This window comes from Astatotilapia calliptera, chromosome 17, assembly GCF_964374335.1.
Source record: "Astatotilapia calliptera chromosome 17, fAstCal68.1, whole genome shotgun sequence".
NCBI classification, from domain to species: domain Eukaryota; kingdom Metazoa; phylum Chordata; class Actinopteri; order Cichliformes; family Cichlidae; genus Astatotilapia; species Astatotilapia calliptera.
The window spans coordinates 13022888-13048295 of record NC_137438.1 but is presented as its reverse complement, the minus strand read 5'-3'; the positions used below and the strand labels follow the sequence as shown (position 1 = coordinate 13048295).

General features: G+C 43.6%; 1 protein-coding gene and 2 long non-coding RNA genes across 3 annotated transcripts in view; 2 read left to right on the top strand and 1 right to left on the bottom strand.

The window, feature by feature from the left end:
* The window catches only part of gmds (GDP-mannose 4,6-dehydratase), a 210276-nt gene that overhangs the window by 44956 nt on the left and 139912 nt on the right, over positions 1-25408 (bottom strand). The gene's annotated exons all lie outside the window — the stretch shown is intronic.
* Positions 2351-2936, top strand: LOC145421300 (uncharacterized). Its single transcript, XR_013902630.1, has 2 exons — positions 2351-2486; positions 2823-2936. It is a non-coding gene; the product is annotated as an uncharacterized LOC145421300 (long non-coding RNA).
* LOC145421299 (uncharacterized) lies at positions 9070-9655 on the top strand. The gene is made up of 2 exons (XR_013902629.1): positions 9070-9205; positions 9542-9655. It is a non-coding gene; the product is annotated as an uncharacterized LOC145421299 (long non-coding RNA).

Genomic DNA, 25408 nt, shown 5'->3' with positions numbered 1-25408 from the left:
AGCCATCTTGTACTGAGATTAGGCAAATAGTATTGAAATGACGACTTCAGAATGACCTAGGGGCCACTGCTGATACCAGACTGAGGGCAGTTAACCTCTTACTACTGTGGATGTTTATATATGACTATATTTAACATCAAATTCCTCATATTTTTCAAAACAATTCAAAAAATAATCTTATTTTGTGCTAAGAATCTTCTTTACTTCACAACAATTCAGAGTAAGACAAATACCAGGGGTTACGTTCGTTAAAGTTTCTACAAAATTCTTCATCAGTACAATTTAAGTCTTCATGACTTTCAAATGAGTCCACTGGTGCTTGTACTTCCTATGTTCATGGTTTTCATATACTTTTTCATAAAGCTGTCATTAAAAGATGCTGCAAATGATAAGACCTTTTTCCCAGTTTCTGCCTTCTATCCTCAATAAACCAGAAATGTTCATTGCCAATGCAGTTTTTCTGCCAGCATTTCAGAAAGTGAATAGAAAAACAGATTTTTGTTTGCCACTCGTCAGCCCCCCACCCCCACTGAGGTGTGAATGTTGCAATGTTGGCTCGTTCACTTCTGCCTAAAATCCAGAATAGTCTAGAGTGGTTCAGTTGTCAATAGTAAAACGTTTTGATTTCACTCTGATTTTTTTCCACTCTTCTCTGACCCCAGAAGGGATTTAACATCATTTTTCTAAGACATTACACATGTCAGAAAATAACTAGAGGGAAGTCTGTGAACAATAGATTATTGAAGTGTTTTTCCATCAGTTTGTGTTCAGAATTGTCTGGTGGCTTCAGAATTGCAGCACAATGATGCACTCCGGCCAGGCTTACTTAGCCAAGAAGTTAGAGTGTATTAGTGCTTATTGCTTTCACAGCCTACAGTTACTTTTTACATTCTTTTGTTCCACCAACAACAATTGCAAATAGTCTTGTGCTCCAAGACATCAGTCACATAGGCCTAGAGACCAGTTGGCAACTACCTGGCAACCACTGGTTGCAAGGGAAAAATTTGTATTGCCCATCTGGCTAGTGAGTGGTTGGTTGCTGGAGGTGCGGTGAAAACTGTGAAACAGGCATGGAGGATTAGAAACTAGTCACTGACCCCAGGTAATCCCAGGTCACTAAGACAAATGCGTATTCCCCAACTAGTTGGTGAGAGGTTTGCATCATTTGCATTTAAAGTAAAAGTTGCAACTTTTGAAACATTGGTTTTAGTGGTAAGGCACAACTTTTATGTTAAAAGTGAATATTCTGTTTCTGGTTTGCATTGCACTTTTTTTTTAAGATTCACTGCTGTTTGGTGGTTAGTTACAAAGTCTTTGCCCACAAATCGACGTCTTTAATGCAAGCTACAAGTAATAAAAGCAATCACTGGGAGGTTTTTTGGGCAGTAATCTTTTTAAGACCAACTTCACCCAAATACAGCCAGAAGCCTCCAGCAACTAGCTGCCAATTGGTTGGGGAATCCACATTTTTCTAGAATCCAGACATGTCAGGAGGTCCCTGACCGGTCTCTAGGCCCGGGTGACTGAGGCCTAATTTAATCCAAACTGATGTTACATGTAAGCATTTTGATGATTCAAATATATTTCGTAATGCTCAAGAACATACAGCCGATGCTGTTTTTTGTATTCACGTCTTATATGTATATTTGTAACTAAACCACAACCACTAACTCGCAACCACTTGACAAGTGTGTATATGTTTGTCTATTAAATAAAACATTCCTGTGAATGTGTTCTACAGCATTCCATAATGGTGTAGATGATTCCAAAGAACTGTGGCTTCCTCTGAAAGATACACCCGAAATCACCCTTTTATTCTTTGTGCATCATTGCTGTAAAACACATTACCTTGCATGTTTACACCCTCCCCAACGGCCCCGACAAAGTGTTTAGAGCTGTCAATATGCAAGTGACTCATAAACCAAGAGTCCTCCTTGCTTCTCTAAACGGCGTATCACATAACAATTCCTGACGGCACAGCAATGACACACAGTCCATGCCTGTACAAACATTTTAAAAGCCAAATAAGCAATGCAAGGAAGAGAAGCAGATACAACTCTGCAGGATTATGTGTCGTCTGCAGCATTAACTAAAGGTAGCATTTGACACTTTTCCTTCTAAATCTGTTGAAAGCAGGTCAGACTCACTGACTTATAAATCAGATAAATTTCATGATCAATATTGGGAAGTAGTTTTATTTATTTATTTGTTTAACACCTGTACAAAAGGCCAGCCAGTTCGCAGAACTCACGAACGGAGCCGCATCTGCGGAGTAAGATATCAGCATACGGCTGCCGTTTAGCCAATGAGCGGTGAGGCAACCCATTCTCTTCACCAATCAGAAGACACAATTCTACCTCATCATTACGCACATGTCGACGCAGAGAGTTCGGTCGGAGCTGCAGGTGGGAAGAGTCAGCAGAGTTTTACTCACCGTGTGGATTTTCATTCCTCTAATGCTGTTAGCGGTGTGCGTCCATGAGACTGTAAGTTTCTGTGTTTTATCGTGTTTGTTCTTTGCTGCGGCCATTATCCTCCCTTGTTTAATCCTTGGCGCACACTTTGTTTACCGATTGTTACTGCAGTTTACTGCGAAGCAGCCTCTGCCGTGCGGTCATTAAGGGACCGTCACTAATTTCTCATGTTAGCTCTAATGTAAAGTGCCTAGTTAGGATTTATGTAAATAGTAAAATTAGCATTTGTTGACACTCCCTTATTTTGGTTGAATGTTCCACTATCCAGTATTGTTTGTATTGTTGTATTACACATTTAATTCACTCTGTTCACCTAATTATGGAAGACTTTTATGTTCTTTCCAACAGAAACCACACCATCACTCACCACACGGCATATAGCATTTTACAGTCTGTTAAATCCCCTCACTCACATTATGGATGTGTGCTTCGGATTCTTGCTAAATAAATGAGTGAACGACAGATACCTGAGTGGCAGTGGATTTTGTGGATATGCCATCTGTTCTTATCGGACAACCCTGTTGAGATTGTGGATTCTTAGAGTCAGCACCTTATCATCTACATCAGTCATAGTCAGGAGGTCAAGTCCATCCCACTTACAGTGACCTCCTCCATTACATGGTCCTTCGAGCCGGAGTTACAGTTTCACAGGCAAGATGGCTTTCTCATCCACTCCTCGTCCTCGTCGCGATGGTCATCGGCCTCGTTACCTCGATGACTTCTTGGTGCAGTTGCCAAGGAGATCACTACCACAGGTGCATGTGTCGCACAACCAGTCCCCTGATGACCATGGGGCACATCCCAACACCTCAGCCACTCCAGCTGACCAGACTTCTCAGCATGGCACCTCAGACGTGGTATTATCAGCACTGAGAGAAATGCAGGAAGATAATAATCAGCTCAGACGAGAGGTTCAGACTCTGCTTGGTGCCCTCTCTCTCCGGTCCTCAGCCCTCCAGACGTCACCAGCTCCCCAACCTTCTGCATTAAGCCCCAGTACCCAGGACCAGAGGCAGTCCTTGTGGACTGATTCCATGCCTCAGTCTCCTCATCCTGACCATGCCTCCAGACACTACCCACACACGGTACGTTCCTTTCACATACCAGAGGATGACATACAGGATTTACCTTGGCCAGAGGCATCACTTCCACTTGATCCTCAGAGTGCTGAGCCATTCCCTGTTCCACCACCTCCGGTATCAGAAATTCCTGCTAGTGCAGCAGCCTCAGGTCCTTTCAGATGTACGTCACCTTATCAGTACAGTCAACTTCCTGTGACTGAACAGGTCGGGAAAATTAACGTGAAGGACGAGTATGGGCCTGGAGCATGTGTGAAGAGGCAGGTCACCCCTGAATATGCAGAGCCATACACCTTTCAGCGCCAACAACCAGAAAGCTTCCGGGAGATGACTGGGGACCCGCCTCGCTGGCCGCCAACTGATTCCAAAGCCTGGAGGAAATATGGTCAGCACGAACCTCTACCAAGTACAGAGACCGTGTACCGGGGACCAACACCACACATTCCATACTTCACGTCTGATGACCCCAGCCAGTTCGCTCGTTTGCGAATGGCCCTTGACAATATCCTGCCTCACGATGCAACTGAACGTTTCAAGTACCAGATCCTAGTCGATCACCTCAAGTTGGAAGACGCCCTCCTTATTGCCGATTCCTACAGCAATAGTCGCTATCCATACAGCCAGACCATGTCATCCCTGATAGAGCTGTATGGTCAACCTCACAAACTTGCCCTGCAGCGGATCACTGACGTGTTGTCAGAGTCTCCGGTGCGAAGTGGTGACAGCCGAGCGTTCCGTCTTTTCGCCCTGAAAGTGAGGGCTCTCGTGGGAATGTTAGAACAGCTTGGGAAAGAGGGGAGAGCAGAACTAGAGTGTGGGTCACACGTCACCAGACTGCTGTCCAAACTGCCACACAGTCTTCGAGCGCAGTTTAAGCGGTTCATCAATCCTCTTCAGACACCCATCCCAACCTTAGCAGATTTGGCAGAGTGGCTTGAATATGAAGTCCGCATCCAAGATGATGATGTGTATTTCCATCATCATCAGCAACCTCGAGAGCCACGTGTGGATCGTGGGAAGGGTGCCAGACCCAAGCAGAGATCTGCAGCGGCAACCACAACCGTCTTATTGGGCTACGACCCTCCTGCTAAAGGCCCAGAGCCTCCAAAACAGGCATCACGTCCAGTTTCCAAATTGGGGAAGCCAAAGAAATTCTGCCCCTTCTGTAATAATCTTCAGCACTATTTCAATCAGTGCACAGATTTCAAGAAGCTCAATATAGAGCAGAAGTTGTCTTGGATTCAGACAGGCAAGCGGTGCTGGAGATGTGGAAGGGACCATCCAGAGGCGCAATGCTACCTGAAAGCTAGATGCCAGCAATGCAATCAGGTGCATTTGGAGACACTCCATGAGATTAATGCATCGCGATCCACTAATTCTGACAGACCGGCGGAGGAAGCTGTCCAACCCGTCACGTACTACGTTGATCCAACATGGGGGACCAGCTGTGTGCTACTGAAAATGGTCAGGGTGTGCCTCTATAATGGCAAAATGAAGCTAGAGACATATGCCATCCTAGATGATGGGTCAGAGCGCACAATCCTTCTTCACAGTGCTGCCCAAGAGCTGGGCCTTCAGGGAAAGAGGGAGGAGTTGGCGCTCCGAACCATCCGACAAGATATTAGAACGGTGGAAGGACATTCCGTTTCCTTCTCTATAGCCTCCGCCACTGACCCTCGGAGACGGTTCCGGATCCAAAGAGCATTCACTGCCACTGAGCTTGGGCTTGCCAAACACTCACATCCAGCTGATGCACTGCAAAGGTCCTACCGCCACCTGAGAAGTCTTCCACTTCATTCGTTCCACCAAGCTCAACCATTATTGCTGATTGGCTCTGACTACCCACATCTCCTGACTCCAATAGAGCCTGTCCATCTGGGTCCACGGGGAGGACCAGCTGCACTCAAGACACGGCTGGGTTGGACTCTGCAGGGTCCAGCCAAGGTTCTTCTACATCAAGCCTCCACTCCTCAGTGTCTACTCACAAGCACCCTGACTCCCAGTGCTGAACTTCTCAGTAATGTAGCCAAGCTCTGGCAGATGGATGTTCTCCCATACCAGAATGAGAAGGTGGCCACACGTTCAAAACAGGATACCATGGCTGTCAAGATGCTAGAGGAGAAGACCATTAGAGTGGAGGTGGATGGTATCAACCGGTATGCCACCCCGTTGCTGTGGAAAGAGGAACCAGTCCCGCTTCATTCCACTAAGGACTCTGTCTTGGGTCACCTGCGAGCTACGGAGAAGCGCCTCCTGAAGACGCCTGTACAAGCAGCCACCTATAACCAGGAAATTCAGAAGCTGGTGGATGCAAGCTATGTGAGTAAACTGACCATCGCAGACATGGAGATGGATGGTAGCACCTGGTACATACCACACCACATGGTTCAGCATAATGGCAAGGATCGCGTTGTCTTCAACTGTTCTTTCGTGCACAATGGTAACAGCCTGAATCAGCATCTCCTACCTGGTCCTACCCTGGGCTCGACGCTCCTGGGTGTGTTACTTCGCTTCCGGGAGTATCCCATTGCAGTGAGCAGTGACATCAAGGGGATGTTTCATCAGGTCCGCCTCTTGACTCAGGACAAGCCCTTCCTCCGGTTCCTCTGGAGAGATATGGATCGCACGAGGCAACCAGAGGTTTACGAATGGCAAGTGTTGCCTTTCGGGACGACATGCAGTCCCTGCTGTGCCACCTATGCTCTGCAGCGGCACGTTCTGGATCACAGCAGCCCCAGCGAGGATACCCGTCACACAGTGGAGAAATGTTTCTATGTTGACAATCTCCTCCAGAGCTTCGCATCATTTCCCGAAGCCCAGCAACTGGTTAACAAAATCCAGCAGTTGCTGCTCACCGGTGGCTTCGAATTACGACGGTGGGCTTCCAACTACCCAGAACTCATCAGTCATATGCCACCTGGATCAGTCTCACAGAGCAGTGAACTGTGGTTTTCCCCCGATGGGACTGATGTACCAGAGCGGACTCTGGGCCTGCAATGGCACTGTCAGTCTGACGAGCTCAGATATCAGATTCGGCACACTGAGCAGTTGGTGGAGCCCACAATGCGCAACATCTATCGGGTTCTGGCCAAGCAGTATGATCCGCTTGGCCTTCTCATTCCTTACACCACTCGGGCCAAAATCCTGGTGCAGCATCTCTGGAGGAAAAGGAGAGACTGGGATGATCCAAATCTGCCAATCGACCTGCTGCAGCTGTGGCATGCATGGGAAAGTGAATTGATTCAGCTCCCTGATGTCTCCCTGCCACGTTGTTACGTGCAGCCAGAGACAGACCCATCCCTTTGCAAGCAGAGCATCCACATCTTCTCCGATGCATCTGAGAAGGCATATGGAGCTGTAGCCTACCTTCGGACAGAAGATCATATGGGGGGAATCCAGGTAGCCTTCCTAGCTGCCCGATCTCGAGTTGCTCCCGTCCGTCAACAGTCCATTCCGAGGTTGGAGCTCTGTGCTGCTCATGTGGGAGCCCAGCTTGCTGCCGTCCTCAAGAGGGAACTCACCCTTCATATCTCAAGCATTGTCTATTGGACCGACTCCACTACAGTCCTGAACTGGCTCCAGTCCCAATCCTGCCGCTACAAGATCTTTGTGGGCTCTAGAGTTGCAGATATTCAAGAGCTAACTGAAGGGAGCCTGTGGAGATATGTCAGATCAGGCGACAATCCTGCCGACGACATCACTCGAGGATTACGGCTCTCACAGCTCACCTCTCATCATCGGTGGCGCCGGGGCCCACCTTTTCTCTGGCAGGCGGCATCATACTGCCCGGAGCTCCCGAACCACGTTTCCCTTGATGATTCATCAGAGCTGCGGAAGGAGAGCTTCTGTGGGAACATCACCAGAATACCTGATCCACATCTACCTGATGTTGGTTCTTTCAGTGGCTACCAGACCTTGCTGGAAGCTTACGTTCGAGCTGTCCATGGGACAGCTGCTGACTCGACACCCACAGCAGAGGATTACAGGCAAGCGGAGTTAGCACTCCTCCGGAAGGTACAGGAAGACAGTTTCCCTGAAGATTTTGTTCGGCTGTCATCTCACAAACCGGTAGCTGCCAGCAGTCGCCTACTTGCCTTAGCTCCTGAGTATGACCCAGAGGCTCAACTGATTCGGGTAGGGGGGCGGCTTCGCAGATGTGAAACCCTCAGTCAAGACATCTTGCATCCTGTTGTTCTTGACCCTCAGCATCCTATCACAAAGCTCATCGTCCAGGATTGCGATCGCCAGCTTGCTCACCCGGGCTCCGAGAGGGTCTTTGCTGAGCTCCGGCGCAGATTCTGGATACTTCGAGGACGAGAGGCCGTCCGGAAGCACCAGTACAACTGTCCTGAATGCAGGAGGTGGCGCAGCCAGCCGGTCATTCCCAAGATGGCTGACCTTCCATTATCCAGTTTAAGACTTCATCGCCCAGCCTTCTATTCAACTGGGGTGGATTGCTTTGGCCCATACCTTGTCAAGATGGGGCGGCGTACAGAGAAACAGTGGGGGATCATCTTCAAATGCCTAACGACCCACGCAGTCTACCTTGATCTGCTTGCCAGCATGGACACTGACTCATTCCTGATGGGACTGCGTCGTTTCATCGAGACGTGGGAAGCCCTTCGAACTGCTGTCGGATCAAGGTACCAACTTCAGAGGTGGTAGCTCTGAACTCCAGGAGGCTTTCAACGCACTCGGCCCAGCTCTGAAGTCACAGTTGGCCAGCCAGCAGATTCATTTTCGTTTCAACCCTCCACAGGCTCCACATTTTGGTGGTTCCTGGGAACGGGAGATTCGTTCCATCAAGTCTGCGCTGCATACCATTCTCGGCTCGCAGCATGTCACCGAGGAAGTCTTTAGGACGATACTCAGCGAGGTAGAGAGCATCATCAACTCTAAGCCGCTAGGTTATGTCTCCTCAGACGTAGCAGACGTTGATCCGATCACTCCCAACATGTTGTTGATGGGGCAGCCTGATTCCGGTATGCCACAGGTCGTCTACCCAGAAGCCGAACTCCTGAGCCGTCGTAGGTGGAGACAATGTCAAGCCTTGGCGGATCAATTCTGGATCCACTACATCCGGAATTATCTACCTTCACTCCAGATGCGGCACAAATGGCAGCAGGAAAGAGATGAGTTGACTGTTGGCACTATCGTTCTCATTGTGGACCAGCAGCTCCCTCGTGCCCTATGGCCAGTTGGTAAGGTCAGCCAAGTAATCCCTGGAGCAGATGGCAGGGTTCGAACCGTTCAGATACAGGTTGGAGACAAGACATATACACGATCAGTGGGACGACTTATCAGACTTCCAGCTCTTCCACCGGAGTCTACTGCCTGACCTTCCTAAGTGAAGTGCACCTTTGCTCCGCAAAGTTGGGGGCGGCTGTACAAAAGGCCAGCCAGTTCGCAGAACTCACGAACGGAGCCGCATCTGCGGAGTAAGATATCAGCATACGGCTGCCGTTTAGCCAATGAGCGGTGAGGCAACCCATTCTCTTCACCAATCAGAAGACACAATTCTACCTCATCATTACGCACATGTCGACGCAGAGAGTTCGGTCGGAGCTGCAGGTGGGAAGAGTCAGCAGAGTTTTACTCACCGTGTGGATTTTCATTCCTCTAATGCTGTTAGCGGTGTGCGTCCATGAGACTGTAAGTTTCTGTGTTTTATCGTGTTTGTTCTTTGCTGCGGCCATTATCCTCCCTTGTTTAATCCTTGGCGCACACTTTGTTTACCGATTGTTACTGCCGTTTACTGCGAAGCAGCCTCTGCCGTGCGGTCATTAAGGGACCGTCACTAATTTCTCATGTTAGCTCTAATGTAAAGTGCCTAGTTAGGATTTATGTAAATAGTAAAATTAGCATTTGTTGACACTCCCTTATTTTGGTTGAATGTTCCACTATCCAGTATTGTTTGTATTGTTGTATTACACATTTAATTCACTCTGTTCACCTAATTATGGAAGACTTTTATGTTCTTTCCAACAGAAACCACACCATCACTCACCACACGGCATATAGCATTTTACAGTCTGTTAAATCCCCTCACTCACATTATGGATGTGTGCTTCGGATTCTTGCTAAATAAATGAGTGAACGACAGATACCTGAGTGGCAGTGGATTTTGTGGATATGCCATCTGTTCTTATCGGACAACCCTGTTGAGATTGTGGATTCTTAGAGTCAGCACCTTATCATCTACATCAGTCATAGTCAGGAGGTCAAGTCCATCCCACTTACAGTGACCTCCTCCATTACAACACCTTTGTTAAAAACTTGCACTCATAAACCAATCTCTACCTGATAAATTCAAATAACACCTAGCTCTGCTTTTGAAAAGGGACAGAGGGGTTTATGAAAATTTTTAAACCGTTTTTAAATTAACAACTTAACAACGGAATATTGAAAATGAATCAATTATATACATAACTGAAATTAGATAAAGCATTGAGCTCTCTCAGGTAGGGATGGGTATCGAAAACCGGTTCTTGTTGAGAACCGGTTCCCACTGTTTCAATTCCTTGGAATTGTTTGCCATTTTTGCAAACGATTCCCTTATCGATTCCAGTCGCCCCGAATCACGTCACCACGTTGCGGAGCGTCATTTACCTGGCAGGAAACATGGTGCCTAAGCGGCTCAAACGCTCAAAAGTTTGGTTATACTTTAGGAGAACGGATGACAAAAGGGCAACTTGCAATACTTGAAAAGTAAATATTTCATTTAAGGGAGGAAACACTACGAATATGCAAAAGCATTTGCTGACAAAACACGTGATAACCTTAAATGAATGTCGTGTTTTTAATTCCGCTCCGGACTCGTGAATCCCAACCCAGCAGCAGCGGTAACGTTTGCACGTCCTCTCCCGTTAATGCGGCAGGTAAATAATCAACTAAGAGTGCATATTTATGTTAGCGCAATCTGCCTTATTACAAAACCTGCCATTACTGTGCATTTAGGTGACCATGATAAGAGAGACAGACAGAGTCTGGCTGCCTCAGAGCATATGCTGGCAGTTCTCCCTGCAGTCTACCGGTAGCGTCTCCTTTCAGGCCAGGATAGACGAATGTCACCGAGCAGTGACTAAGTTTGTGGTAAAAGGCTTGAACCCATTTGCCACAGCAGATGCCCCGATTTTCGGTAAGTGAATGTGTTTAATTGTCGGCAGGGACATTACTGGATATTCTTGTGTAATTGCTACAGAATAATTTATGTTACACTTTGTTATTGCTACAGAAGAATATTTATTTTATTATTTTACATTTAAAAAAATTTTTCCTGGGGACCCTGTGACACCCCATTGAAGAGCCGTAGGCTGTGGATCTCTTATCTCACTGTTGGGTTTGTAAGGCCATGTTACTCTTGTTCAAAGAGAAGATATAAAACAGTTGTAAGCTAATCGACCGTAGTGTTCTCCTTTAAAAAAAAAAAAAAAAGAATCGATAAGAGAATCGATAAAGAATCGAATCGTTAAACAGAATCGAAAATGGAATCGGAATCGTGAAAATCTTATCAATACCAATCCCTACTCTCAGGTTATCCTGCAACTGTCACTGGACGACCATTGTTGGGGGTCTAAATAGGTTCAGGTTTAACTCATGACTTTCACTGGGTCACTTGAAGGACTTGACAGAGTCGTCCCCAGTAAATTTCACTGCTGTCTTGGCCTTGTGTTTTGGACCCTTGTCTGTGGCAATGTCTGAGGTTCTGAGGACTATGCGGCAAGTTTTTATTAAAACATCTCTGTACCTGACTATTCTCTCTTTCCCAGTCACAGAAAAACAAATCCAAAGCATGATTCTGCCAATGCCACATTTCTTCAGGAAAGGCTTCTGTCAGGGCACTAAGCCCAGATCAGTGGGAAATAAATCTTTCATTTTTGAAAGATAGCAGACTAAGAATCCTGGGTATTCTCCATTTGCACTTGTTTCATATCATGTAATGTTCAACGTGTGTAGCTTCATGTTTTTTCTATACGTGGCAGAATTTGGTTCAAATCTGCTCTAAATATGAAGTGAAGTGTATATAAATAAGGAAACCTTAACAGTAGCTAACAAACTATATATAAAAGTTACATCCTTTTGATGACTGTGAAAGTCAGGATTATTTCATGCAATTATGTTGAATGAAACAGTGTTTCCTTTGCCACCACTTAGTTACAGCACTACTCATAACAGAATTACTTTGCACACTGGCAACTGGTAATCATCCTTAACAACATAACACAAAAAACTCATAAGGCTCTGAAGCTGGACATGAAGAGACATTCAGTCTGCGACTCTGTGACTAAGTCCTGCCGCACGCTGTAGAACAAGTACAGATAAACCAGCTGGTAAAAATAACATTTAAATGAATCTCTTTTTAGCACATTAGACGTGCTCTTTGAGACAGCCATGGACCAGATATCAAATTAGAATGCAGACTAAATGCACTGAAATGGAGACTGGTGGGCTAACATTCCTCACGTTCCTGAGCATCGAAGTTTCATCTAACGTGTTTTCATTTCCAACATATTTTATGTGACTTAACTTAGATATGTTTCACTTTTCTCTCTCAATCTGTCTTTATCTGAAAATCCCCAAATGTCTTCTCGTGAGTCAGTAAAGGGCAGGGGAGGATTTGACAGAACCGTGAACCAGTCCAGACCATACTTGGCTGAACCAAACGAATTTAGGTTAGACCCGGACAGGCCAAATGAGGTAAACGCAGGGACAGACCAGGCATTAGCAGCCTCAACATAACTGCTTTCCAACCGTTTTGTGCCTAAATGCAAGTAAGAACTTCAATCATTCAATTTAGGGCTACATTTTCACACATACACTGATACACACACAGACATGCTAGTACACAACTTTCCCAGGCTCCACCATCACATCGTCCAAATGGCTGCTATGGAGCTGTGATTTTTAGCAGAGCAGCTTCTTTTATTTTTTTCAAAATTGTTCTATTTTTTTTTTTTTAAAATCCAAGATTCCTATTTTTAGGCATGGCTGAAATTATTAACCCTCCTACCCCCTTTACACACACACTCATTCTTCATTCTCCTCCCCCTTTCTCCCCCCTCCTTCCCGCTTGTCTCTCCTGTTGTATTTTGACCAAAAAAGTCAGAGACTTTAATGTTTTTCCCTGTCAGACACAGGCTGTCTGGACGTTAAGTTGAAGACAGAAGAGGCTATATTTGCAGTCTGACCTCACTCTGAACGCAAGCACACAGACACCCACACACACACGTGCACACAGACACCCACACCCACACACACACCCACACACACACACACACACACACACACACACACACACACACACACAGAGTTTTAACATGGTCAGGGATGACGCAGGGACAACCGCACCTCAGCGTTGTCAGTTTCATTCTGTCCATTTTGCTGCTGGACGGGCCTCGCATCAGTGGTCAGCCTCAGTGGATGCTCTTTCACAGACAACATCCTGTTAACCCAGAGGCCACAAAATTTCAGTTGATCGAAAAAAAGTTGAAAACATTTTATTTTGTTGATTCCTGGGTGTTGCTTCTGGAAGCTCCACAAGTGCTCGAGCCCATATCTAAGATTAACAGAACTCGTAGGGAATGTGTTTAACTCTATGTCCCCCCTGCATTCAAAAGCTGCTGTAACTTGAATTTGTAAAAAGATGAGTGGCATTGCCCAAATATCCTTCACTTGATGGAAAATGAAGAAAAAAGTGAGGAAATACAAATCTCCTCACTGTGCCACATGTCCATACGTTACAATTAAAGACATAAAAACTCAAAAATTCCATTCATGGTTGAAGGATGTGTCCCTTATTCTTGGAAAATGATACAAGATGTAATTTTCCAGATTCCTGTCATCACACTGAGGCTGCTGGGGGTCGCATCATTGTGTTGTACAGACAATAATGCTCCTTTTGCTTTTCACTTGACTTTTTAAACTCTTTTTCACCACTATAATAAGTTAATCACATTCACTTAAACATGTGCATTTACTCTTATTCTGTGAGCTTTTGACTGTAACAAAATCCTTACGAAATAAAACAAGCTGAACATCTGAAGTCTCTAAAAACTTTTTAGTGCACTCAATTGTTACTGAGGACTCTAAATGTGTTTTTAGCCTATAAATAGTAGATTTAATCCACCGGCACCAATAAAAACTTGTATTCATTCACATGTGGCATTAACGCTTTCTCCATATGGTGACATATGACTTTATTTAGATAAAAACCTGAATCACTGATGATGCTAACAGTGACAATGGACATTTGTGTGTGTGTGTGTGTGTGTGTGTGTGTGCACGCGCGTTTGTGTGTGATTTACTCTTCTGTGTGAAAGGACGTTGTATGCCGCAAATCTATCAAAATTATATTTTATTGTAGTCAAACAGTGAGGCTGCCTTCTAGGAAAATGAAATTCCTTCAGCCATCTCATATTGATAAACCAATCCATCAATCAAACCGGCACCCATTCCTTTGAAATTATCAGTGGGTTTGTATATCTAAACATAGACACAAGCATGGGGAAGTCCACACACACACTTGAACTTGGCTATGACCTCTGGCTGTATGAGCAGTTAAACAGTCTTTCCATGTTTTCACCACAGGAATGGACAGGGGTCTCATAAAGAGTGTCATTCACTATTTAAGTCTCAAATTCACACACATATACATAGTAAACTAAATTGTCCATGCATGCACGCGCACACACACACGCGCACACACACACACACACACACACACACACAGAGGTTGGGCAAAGCACCATGTAATGCAGACAGAGCTGCTGATTCTCGGAGTTTAGCGATAGCGTCACTTTTACACCGTGAGAACCCGAGAAACACATTTCTCAAAGGAGCCCTCTCATTCGATGTGGGTGTGTTACCATTTTTGGGGAGAAAAAGGGGGATAGCAACACAGACACACATATCCACACAGACATGAGTTAAGTAATGTTAAATATAGCAGTTGAATGCTAATCTGTTATAGCTGGGTTATGAATAGGCAGTGTGCAGAGGCTACAGAGGATGTGAACCACGTTTAAAATAGTTAAAAGGTTTAAAATAGTTGCTTCAGATTTTCTGCTCTTTATTTAACTGACTTTAACTCAGAATTGCACACAGTAAAAAAGATGCATGTGAATGTGCATCCTGTCAGAGAGAAGGCATCAGCAGCTAGAGGCGGAGTGATGTTAGGCCAGAAAAGTTCTCTCTTTATTCAGCTCCCTCTGACAAGGCAGGAAGAAAAACAAACATAAGCATGGGTAGGACGACCGCTGCCTCACAGCGTAACAAACAAGCTTATTGATTATATTTATTTCTATATCTCTCACCATACACCGCAATATCCAAGCAGAATGTCACAGCAGATTCTTGGGAGCGAGGGTAAAATCTACAGTGACGGAATAAAGTGGACGCACGGTGGCTTACGATGATGCTGCAAAGTTAACAAATTCTTGTTTTTCAGCATTTAAATGTCAAATATTCCCATTCAGTTTCTAAAATGTGAGGCTTTGTCTCTTTTATATATGTGAAGAAAACACAATTTCTAAACATCACATGACTAATTTTTCAGTATCTGTTAAGAAGAACAGGAAAAAGAAATGAGAGCATGATAATACCAAAAAACGTTTAGTTCCATCCATAAATTCTAAGAACTGCATTGTTTTTAGTTTTTGAGACCTATTTTAAAAAAGGGGGGTAAGGGCCTGAGAGTATGTGAAGTGGAGATAAACGTGACACAGGAAGCTAATTTTGTGTATTTCATGTTATCAGGAATTGTGGGATGTCACTGGCTGCAACAGTCTGATCGTAGGCGGTAGATGCAATTTATGGTAGTTGGAATATTTTTAGTCTTTCCATGAAATCTGAAAAGAGATAATTCCATGGGAATTTGGACTCAGACGGATCAGTTAAAAATGAGAGACGTTTGTCAACCTAAATGACAAGAAGGAAAGAGTGAGGCAGAAATGTAATGAAAGTTATTAACAAGCATGAGGAGATATCCTTTAACCTTCCTGCAATGTTTAAGGCAGAAATCAGAAGACGAGAGGTTAGTAAGTGGGCGGTGAGGAAACTGTACGGGTGTTTGCGAATTGAATTGCCAGACTTCCTCGACTGTTTGAATTTGAACTCATGACCCCCGACCTTGGGGGGCTGAAAACAGAAGCTGAACTGCAAGAAAGAGACTGTTTACAGTGTAAACAGGCCTGAACACAGATTGTGCTCCTACATGCTGCCCTGCTTTTAATCTGTCACCCGGAACAATGGTCACTTTCCCCTTCAAAGCTGTTATGTGTGTGAAGGCATGTGTCAATGCTGGACCACGTCTCTGTGCCTAAAACGCATTTCAAGCTACAGTGATCTCATCGGAGATACTATCAGCCTGTTTACCGTTTCTACGCTCCTCTGTGGCTACTACACTTGCACAAATTGGACAATGAAGAGCAGGTGTGTGCATGAGATACCAAACTCTGTGTGTTTGAGACAAAGGTCGGTGATTATTGTAAAATCCCTACTGCAGGTGGAAGAGCAACTCTCCTGCTGAAAAGCAGGCAACAGACAGAAATACAGACTGAACAATTTAATGGTGTTTTGTCACATGTTTAAAAATGTTGTTAGTATATTTAAAGAAGGGCAGAGGCCAACCGTCATGTTGGATTAGGCATCAAGCATTTTTAAAGGCAATTCTTATACAGAAACATTTTTTGTAATGTTAAGTGAACATCACTTAACAGTTTTACTTTTTTATTTTAGTGTCAACAGTAGAAAATAGTGACACACACCACCCATACATTATTGTGTTTCACGCCTTCTTTCTGCACTGCAGCAACCTGTGCAGTCATACTGAAGCATCTGCCTAATAATCTGTGCAGTGGGTTATTGTGTATTGACAGACACTGACATTTTCCATCAGCATCAGCAGCAGTATTGATTATAATGATTGCTGTAAAAATAACAAAAAAATGTAGAAGTAACAAACATTTTGGATGGAAGCAATGCAGGACCCATGTCCATTTGTCAGCTATGTCCACTTGTCATTTTGGAATTTTTGAGCAGTTCTGCCATACCCAACAAAAAATTCACCAGTCACGTTTGTGTAGAAACTATGGGTTGACCGTGGTTATGTCCAGGTGACCAATACAATCGCAAGGATGTTTTTGGTTCACCACCCTTTGTGTGACCAGCTTCACTCAGGAACCTACAGTGAATTCCTGTGAACTGAAGTGGAATACACATTTTTCCCTAGTGACAGGAGATTGCCAGGCAGTTGCTGACTGGTCTCTAGGCCCATGTCAGTGAGGCCTAATCCCTGAATTATGCTTCAGCAGGAAATCTATGTTGTAACTTACTTTGTAACCAGAAACTTTCCCTAACCCTACTCCCTAACCTTCCACGTCAGTCAGACTCATTGTGGGCTGAAGCTTTAGTTGCATTTCTCGAGAAGTGCACATCATGTTATGCAATGAGTCTGATTGGCATGGAAGGTTACGGAGAAGGGTTAACAAGGGCTCTGGCTACATGGTGAGTTACCACACACTTTATGTATAACTGAGCAAGTAGTTTTTAGAGCTTCCAAATAATGACACCATAGTTATCCTGCAAAATAGAGAATGTGCCAAATGAAAGAATAATAATTAAAGAATATCGCTGAAGCTAATCTGTGGTTTTGGAAAAATAAAAATCTGTGTTCTGTCAAATGAGTAGTTTGTCTTATCTGCATGAACTGAGACAACACTGATAAGGGAGTGGGTGACAGAGAAATTCAGCGAAAGATCATTGGGGGGTGGGGGTCTTCGGGGACAGCTGGGAAACTGCACATTCATCATTTTTGCAAAACACAAAATGGGCACAACATAATATTTTAAAAACAGATAAAATCCCCTCCATCCTCCACGCTCTTTATCTCTCTTTTAAGTGCCTGTTGATTCATTAATGTTATCTGACCGCCACAGCAGGGGTGAAGGGAGGGAGGGCGGCCCGAAAGGCACACACAAAAACACATTCACTATTTCCTGAAGCACAGTGGCACACACCGCAGTTTCCTGTGGGAATTTTTCAAATCGGCTATCTACTTTCACCTGCTGCTACTGACAGACTCATCGTCCGGCTAACGTCATCAGAACATGAGTATTTCACATAGAAATATGTAACACAAAAAAACTGACACACAGTTAAAGTTGATCAGTTACATTCTGACACCACATCTGAACTGGTGTCTCAGGCACTTGCTAAGAGACTAATCACAACTGTTGTATCTGGCACTTTTTACATTTTAGCTTTGAACAGCAGTACAACAGCTTGGTGCTGCGCTCGCTAGCTTGTTTGGGTTTTCAACGTGAACTCACATGCTTGATGCTTAACATGCTAACAAAAGAGACTGTTCCCAAAAAAATTGGATGCTCTGTACAGTGTAACTAAAACAGCAATGCAATGATCAGCAAATCTCATAGACGCATAGCTTATTCAACTGTTTGCTGAGACATTTTAATATTTGCTTTAAACTATTAGATGATTTAGAATTTTTGATTATTCTAACTTCGAACACAAGACAATAAAAGGCTGTAAAGTAAGTGGAACATAAAGGAGATAGCTGGAGGGACACTGCAAGTAACTAGGTGAACTGGCAGCAGGACAATAACAGGATTGGAGATAAAAAGATGATCTTAAAGAGTTTTTGTCAGAAGTAAAGACAGGCAGAGGTTCCACAATGTGCGAAAAACTGCATCTATAAATTGTGGAACAATTTCAGAATAATGTTCCTCAAAATTAAATTTTAAAACTTTAATTATCTCATCATTAATAGTACATAACATCCTTAAAGGATTCAGGGAATATGGAGAAATCTCTGTGTGCAGGGAACAAGGCGGAAAGTCAATATTGCCCGTGATCATCAGGCCCTCAGGCGACACTAAATTAAAAACAGACTTGATTCTGTCTTTGAAATCACTCCCTCAGAAACTTCCAGAAATCATTAGCTGTGAACACAGTTCTATATGCTTTCCACAAATGCAGGTTAAAGATCTATTGTGCAAAGAAGAAGCACACCAGCAAATCTATAAAAGAAAATAGTCAAAGTATCAAAGTGCAAACCACAACAGGATTGAAATTCTGTGGCAGGACGTTAAGAGAGCTGTGCATAAATGAATGCCAGTAAACCTCAAATATCTGGAGCAATGCCGTAAAGCAGAGTGGGCAAAAATTCCTCCATGACGATGTGAAAGACAAATAAAATGTTCATGTAGAAAATGATTCATTCAGATTAGTGCAGCTAAACAGATTTCTATAAGCTACTGAATCATGTACTTAGTTTTTCACAGTGCTGCACAGAGTCCTGTGAAAACTCTCTTTCACACGACTGCAATCCTTGCTTGTAAACTGAATTTCATTATAATTTGTTGAAGCAATCACACACATATGGCCATCAGACACTGCACTATTCCCACAACCACAAAGCACAGTAACTCCAGTGCTTCCTACAGTATCCCCCCCCCCCCACACACACACACACACACGCGCACACATACACGCACACACGCACACACACACGCACCAGTTATCAGCAGGGAGAGCAGATCAGATGAGAGCGGCGTCCCTGTTGATACTAAGGTGATAACATCAGGACATTAACACAAACCCAAAGCCAAACGACACTGAAAAGGACAAGCGATTAACAGTCAGTGTCATCAAAACAAACCGCACGGTCACTCCACAGTTACACACATACGAACCATATACTGACATACACACACAAGCTTTGAACCTACTAGAGGTGTGTGCTTTGAAATGTTCCTCTAATGTGTCCAGTGAGTAAGATAAGACAAGAGTAGTGTAAACAGTAGTGTGCGTGTTTGTATTATATGCAGTGCCTCCACATGTTGAGCATAGGAAACAGATGCCTCACCCCTGGCTATGGGAGAGGGAGAAAGAGAGATTGAAAAGAAGAGAGCGAGGGAGAGCAAGAGAGGCTGTGTTTGTATTGGAGCATGTCAGCAGGGACTGCACAGTCTTGTGGTTGTTGTTCCACATTGTTCCACAGTCAGACACCCAGAGGGGTACACGGATAATAAAGCAGCGGCTAAGTTTGGTCAGATTCAGTGGTTCATGCTGACCTTTGCAAATTCCTTACATATGGTAATATGTGTGTGTGAAAGGTTCTCAAGAGAGCTCCTTATACCCTTGCATTTTCTTGCTATGAAATTAAAGTTTAAAATGTACAGCACAATTACAGCTGACAAAGAGAGCCTACTACTGTAAAATGTTCTATGCTCTAATACAGATTTAACATAAAACGTGGCATTTTACTAAAGGTTGAAACCAGTGCTGAATAACTGTGTTGCATGCAACTGCAAAACATAAATCTTTAATTTTATGTGCAGGAAAAATTCAACTGATAAAGCCAAAATATAGGAAATCCATAATCCCAATGAAAATCTAATCAAATCAAAATGAAATATTGCAAGTATTTTTTTTACAATTTTAATAATCATGGCTGACATCTAATGAAAGCAAGAACTCCAATATAAAACTGTTTAAAATACTGTATACCTGAGGTAGCTGTGGCTCAGGAGGACACCAACTAGTCGGAAGGTTAGTGGTTAGATATCGGTTTGCTCAAGCCATCGTTGAGCAAGATTAACCCCAAGTTGTTCTTATGTATGAATGAGTGTGAATATTAGATAGAAAGCACTTACGTAGAAAAAGGACACACATGCAAACGTATGAAGGGGTGTTAATGGGTGAATGAGGCAAGCTGTATAAAGCGCTTTGAATGCTCAGACTAGAAAAGTGCTATGCAAGGACCAGCCCATTTACCACCTGTCTCTCAACTTAGTTCAGTAAACACTACTGACTTGACAGATGTTAAGATCGTCAACTCACTGTACTCCACATGGAGGATAAGCTATTGATGGTCATTGTATAATAGTAAAAAGCTACGTGGAAGGTGTAGCACAAAAAGGTGCAGACGCAACAGGGATGACTGCAGCCTTGAGAGGACTGCCAAAAACGTTTTTTAAAGAACTATCAATGAGAACCACCAGGTTCACACTTTTTCTGTAACAGGAGCTACAATACCACACTGAAGCCATCAAACATCAGAAGCATCTCATTTAGGCTAAAGAGAACAAGAACTGGACTGTTGCTCAGTGAACCTTCTCAGGTAAAAGTAAATTTTGTATTTTAATTGGAAATCAACGTTTCTGTTCTACCTCAGCCAAACTGAATGGGTCCATCCCAGTGCTGTTGCCTGAGGGTGGACTCATTCTGCTCTTACACTCCTGCTCCAACCCTTCCTGTGGAGCTGCAGTGGGAGTCACTACAGGAAGACTTCATCTCACAGGACAGCCCACTTCCTCCACAAAGAAAGGGGAATTAAGTTGAGGGCTGAAAGTAAAGGATTTACACTGCAGACTGGAAAGTATTTAATTTTTTTTGTTAAAAAAAGAAAGAAAATCAGTGTAACAAGCTTAAAATGAGAATAGATTTGTAAAATAGAAAGCAACAATTCAATCCCCACATACTGAGTCTTTGCTGACTCTTGGTGGCGCTGTCACTTGGTGTTCGCTCGCTCTGCGGTAGAGTATCACTTCCTGTTCCTGCTCAAACACAGTGGTGTTTCTGAGTAGCTTATTTGCTTAGCGATTTAATTAACAACTTTTAAATACATTCTTCTTTCATAGTATAATCTTCACGTGCTTCCTCCGAAGCACACTTTCTGTGTACTCACTACCTAATTTATAGCCAAAGTATTCACTCACTGTCTCTGTACTGTCTCGCTAGCCTAGCTTAGCTCGTAGCCGACTCATTAGCACCATGGCTACTTCACCTGTCCCTCCTGCACTTTCTTGCTCATTGTGTCAGATGTTTAGTTACTCCTCGGCCTCCTTTAGCAGTAATGATATCTGTAACAAATGTAGCATATTTGCAGCTCTGGAGGCCAGGATTACTGAATTGGAGACTCGGCTTCGCACCCTTCATTCACCCGCAGCTAGCCAGGCCCCTGTAGCTGGTGCAGCCGAAAATAGCGTAGGCCCCGCTAGCTGTTCCCCGGCAGGTCCCAAGCAGCTGGGGAATCAGGGCGGCTGGGTCACGGTGAGGAGGAAGCATAGTCCTAAACAGAAGCCCCAGGTACACCACCAACCCGTTCATGTGTCTAACCGTTTTTCCCCACTCGGCGACACACCCGCCGGGGGTCAAACTCTGGTAATTGGCGATTCTGTTCTCAGACATGTGAAGCTAGAGACACCGGCAACCATAGTCAATTGTCTTCCAGGGGCCAGAGCAGGCGACATTGAAGGAAATTTAAAACTGCTGGCTAAGGGTAAACGTAAATTCAGTAAAATCATAATTCACGTCGGCAGTAATGACACCCGGTTACGCCAATCGGAGGTCACTAAAATCAATATTGAATCGGTGTGCAACTTTGCCAAAACAATGTCGGACTCTGTAGTTTTCTCTGGTCCCCTCCCCAATCAGACCAGGAGTGACATGTTTAGCCGCATGTTCTCCTTAAATTGCTGGCTGTCTGAGTGGTGTCCCAGAAACGATGTGGGCTTCATAGATAATTGGCAAACCTTCTGGAGGAAACCTGGTCTTGTTAGGAGAGACGGCATCCATCCCACTTTGGATGGAGCAGCTCTCATTTCTAGAAATATGGACAAATTTATTAAACCCCCCCAAAATATGACTATCCAGAGTTGGGACCAGGAAGCAGAGTTGCAGTCTTACACGCTTCTCTGCAGCTTCTCTCCTCCTGCTACCCCCCCAAAAACCCATCTCCATAGAGACTGTGTCAGCTTCCAAAAAGACAAAAAACAAACTAAAAACCAGCAACAAACAACTTAAACATAAACAATCACAAAGAAAGAACAATACAGTATCCACATCTGAACCAAAGAGTAAAACAGTGAAATGTGGATTATTAAATATTAGGTCTCTCTCCTCCAAGTCTCTGTTAGTACATGACTTAATAATTGATCAACAAATTGATTTACTCTGCCTTACAGAAACCTGGTTGCAGCAGGATGATTATGTTAGTTTAAATGAATCAACACCCCCGAGCCATTCTAACTACCAGAAATCTCGAAGCACAGGCCGAGGGGGCGGTGTGGCAGCAATTTTTCACACCAGCCTATTAATTAATGAAAGACCAAGACAGACTTTTAATTCATTTGAAAGCCTGATGCTTAACATTGTCCACCCCAGCTGTGAAACTCAGAAACCAGTCTTACTTGTTATCATCTATCGTCCACCTGGGCCTTACACAGAGTTTCTGTCTGATTTCTCAGACTTTATATCTAATTTAGTTCTGAGCTCAGATAAAATAATTATTGTGGGTGATTTTAACATCCATGTAGATGCTAAAAATGACAGCCTCAACATGGCATTTAATCTGTTATTAGACTCAATTGGTTTCTCTCAAAATGTAAAAGAACCCACCCACCACTTTAATCACACTCTAGATCTTGTTTTAACATATGGCATCGAACCTGAACATTTAACAGTGTTTCCTGAAAACCCTCTCCTGTCTGATCATTTCCTGATAACATTTACATTTACAATAATTGATTACACAGCGGTGGAGAGTAGATTTTATCAAAGTAGATGTCTTTCTGAAAGCACTGTAACTAAGTTTAAGAATATAATCCACCCACTGTTATCATCTCCAATGCCCTGTACCAACACAGAGCAAAGCAGCTATCTGAACGCTACCCCAACAGAGGTCGATTATCTTGTTAATAATTTCACCTCCTCACTACGTACGACTCTGGATACTGTAGCTCCTGTGAAAACTAAGGCCTCAAATCAGAAGTACCTGACTCCGTGGTATAATTCTGAAACACGTACCCTAAAGCAGATGACTCGTAATCTGGAGAGGAAATGGCGTGTCACAAATCTAGAGGATCATCATTTAGCCTGGAGAAATAGTTTGCTGCTTTATAAGAAAGCCCTCCGCAAAGCCAGAACATCTTACTATTCATCACTGATTGAAGAAAATAAGAACAACCCTAGGTTTCTCTTCAGCACTGTAGCCAGGCTGACAAAAAGTCAGAGCTCTTTTGAGCCAACCATCCCTTTAACGTTAACTAGTAATGACTTCATGAACTTCTTCACAAATAAAATTTTTATCATTAGAGAAAAAATTACCAATAATCATCCCACAGATGTAATATTATCTACAGCTACTCTTAGTACCATTGATATTAAGTTAGACTCTTTTTCTCCAATTGATCTTTCTGAGTTAACTTCAATAATTACTTCCTCCAAACCATCAACGTGTCTTTTAGACCCCATTCCTACAAAACTGCTCAAAGAAGTCCTGCCATTAATTAATTCTTCGATCTTAAATATGATCAACCTATCTCTAATAATCGGCTATGTACCACAGGCCTTCAAGCTGGCTGTAGTTAAACCTTTACTCAAAAAGCCATCTCTAGACCCAGCAGTCTTAGCTAATTATAGGCCAATCTCCAACCTTCCTTTCATATCAAAAATCCTTGAAAGAGTAGTTGTCAAACAGCTAACAGATCATCTGCAGAGGAATGGTTTATTTGAAGAGTTTCAGTCAGGTTTCAGAGCTCAGCACAGCACAGAAACAGCTTTAGTGAAGGTTACAAATGATCTTCTTATGGCCTCTGACAGTGGACTCATCTCTGTGCTTGTCCTGCTAGACCTCAGTGCAGCGTTCGATACTGTTGATCATAATATCCTATTAGAGCGATTAGAGCATGCTGTAGGTATTACAAGTACTGCGCTGCAGTGGTTTGTATCATATCTATCTAATAGACTCCAATTCGTGCATGTAAATGGAGAGTCCTCTTCACACACTGAGGTTAATTATGGAGTTCCACAGGGTTCAGTGCTAGGACCAATTCTGTTTACATTATACATGCTTCCCTTAGGCAGTATCATTAGAAGACATAGCATACATTTTCACTGCTATGCAGATGACACCCAGCTCTATCTGTCCATGAAGCCAGATAACACACACCAATTAGTTAAACTGCAGGAATGTCTTAAAGACATAAAGACCTGGATGGCCGCTAACTTTCTGCTTCTTAATTCAGATAAAACTGAGGTTATTGTACTCGGCCCTGAAAATCTTAGAAATATGGTATCTAATCAGATTCTTACTCTGGATGGCATTACCTTGGCCTCCAGTAACGCGGTGAGGAACCTTGGAGTCATTTTTGACCAGGACATGTCCTTCAACGCACATATTAAACAAATATGTAAGACTGCTTTCTTCCATTTGCGCAACATCTCTAAAATTAGAAATATCCTGTCTCAGAGTGACGCTGAAAAACTAGTTCATGCATTTATTACTTCCAGGCTGGACTACTGTAATTCATTATTATCAGGATGTCCAAAAAACTCACTGAAAAGCCTTCAGCTAATCCAAAATGCTGCAGCAAGAGTCCTGACAGGGACTAGAAAGAGAGAGCATATTTCTCCTGTTTTGGCTTCCCTTCATTGGCTTCCTGTTAAATCCAGAATTGAATTCAAAATCCTGCTCCTCACATACAAGGTCTTAAATAATCAGGCCCCATCTTATCTTAATGACCTTGTAGTACCATATCACCCTATTAGAGCGCTCCGCTCTCGCTCTGCAGGCCTACTTGTTGTTCCTAGAGTATTTAAAAGTAGAATGGGAGGGAGAGCCTTCAGTTTTCAGGCCCCTCTTCTGTGGAACCAGCTTCCAGTTTGGATTCGGGAGACAGACACTATCTCTACTTTTAAGATTAGGCTTAAAACTTTCCTTTTTTCTAAAGCATATAGTTAGGGCTGGACCAGGTGACCCTGAATCCTCCCTTTGTTATGCTGCAATAGATGTAGGCTGCCGGGGGATTCCCATGATGCATTGAGTTTTTCCTT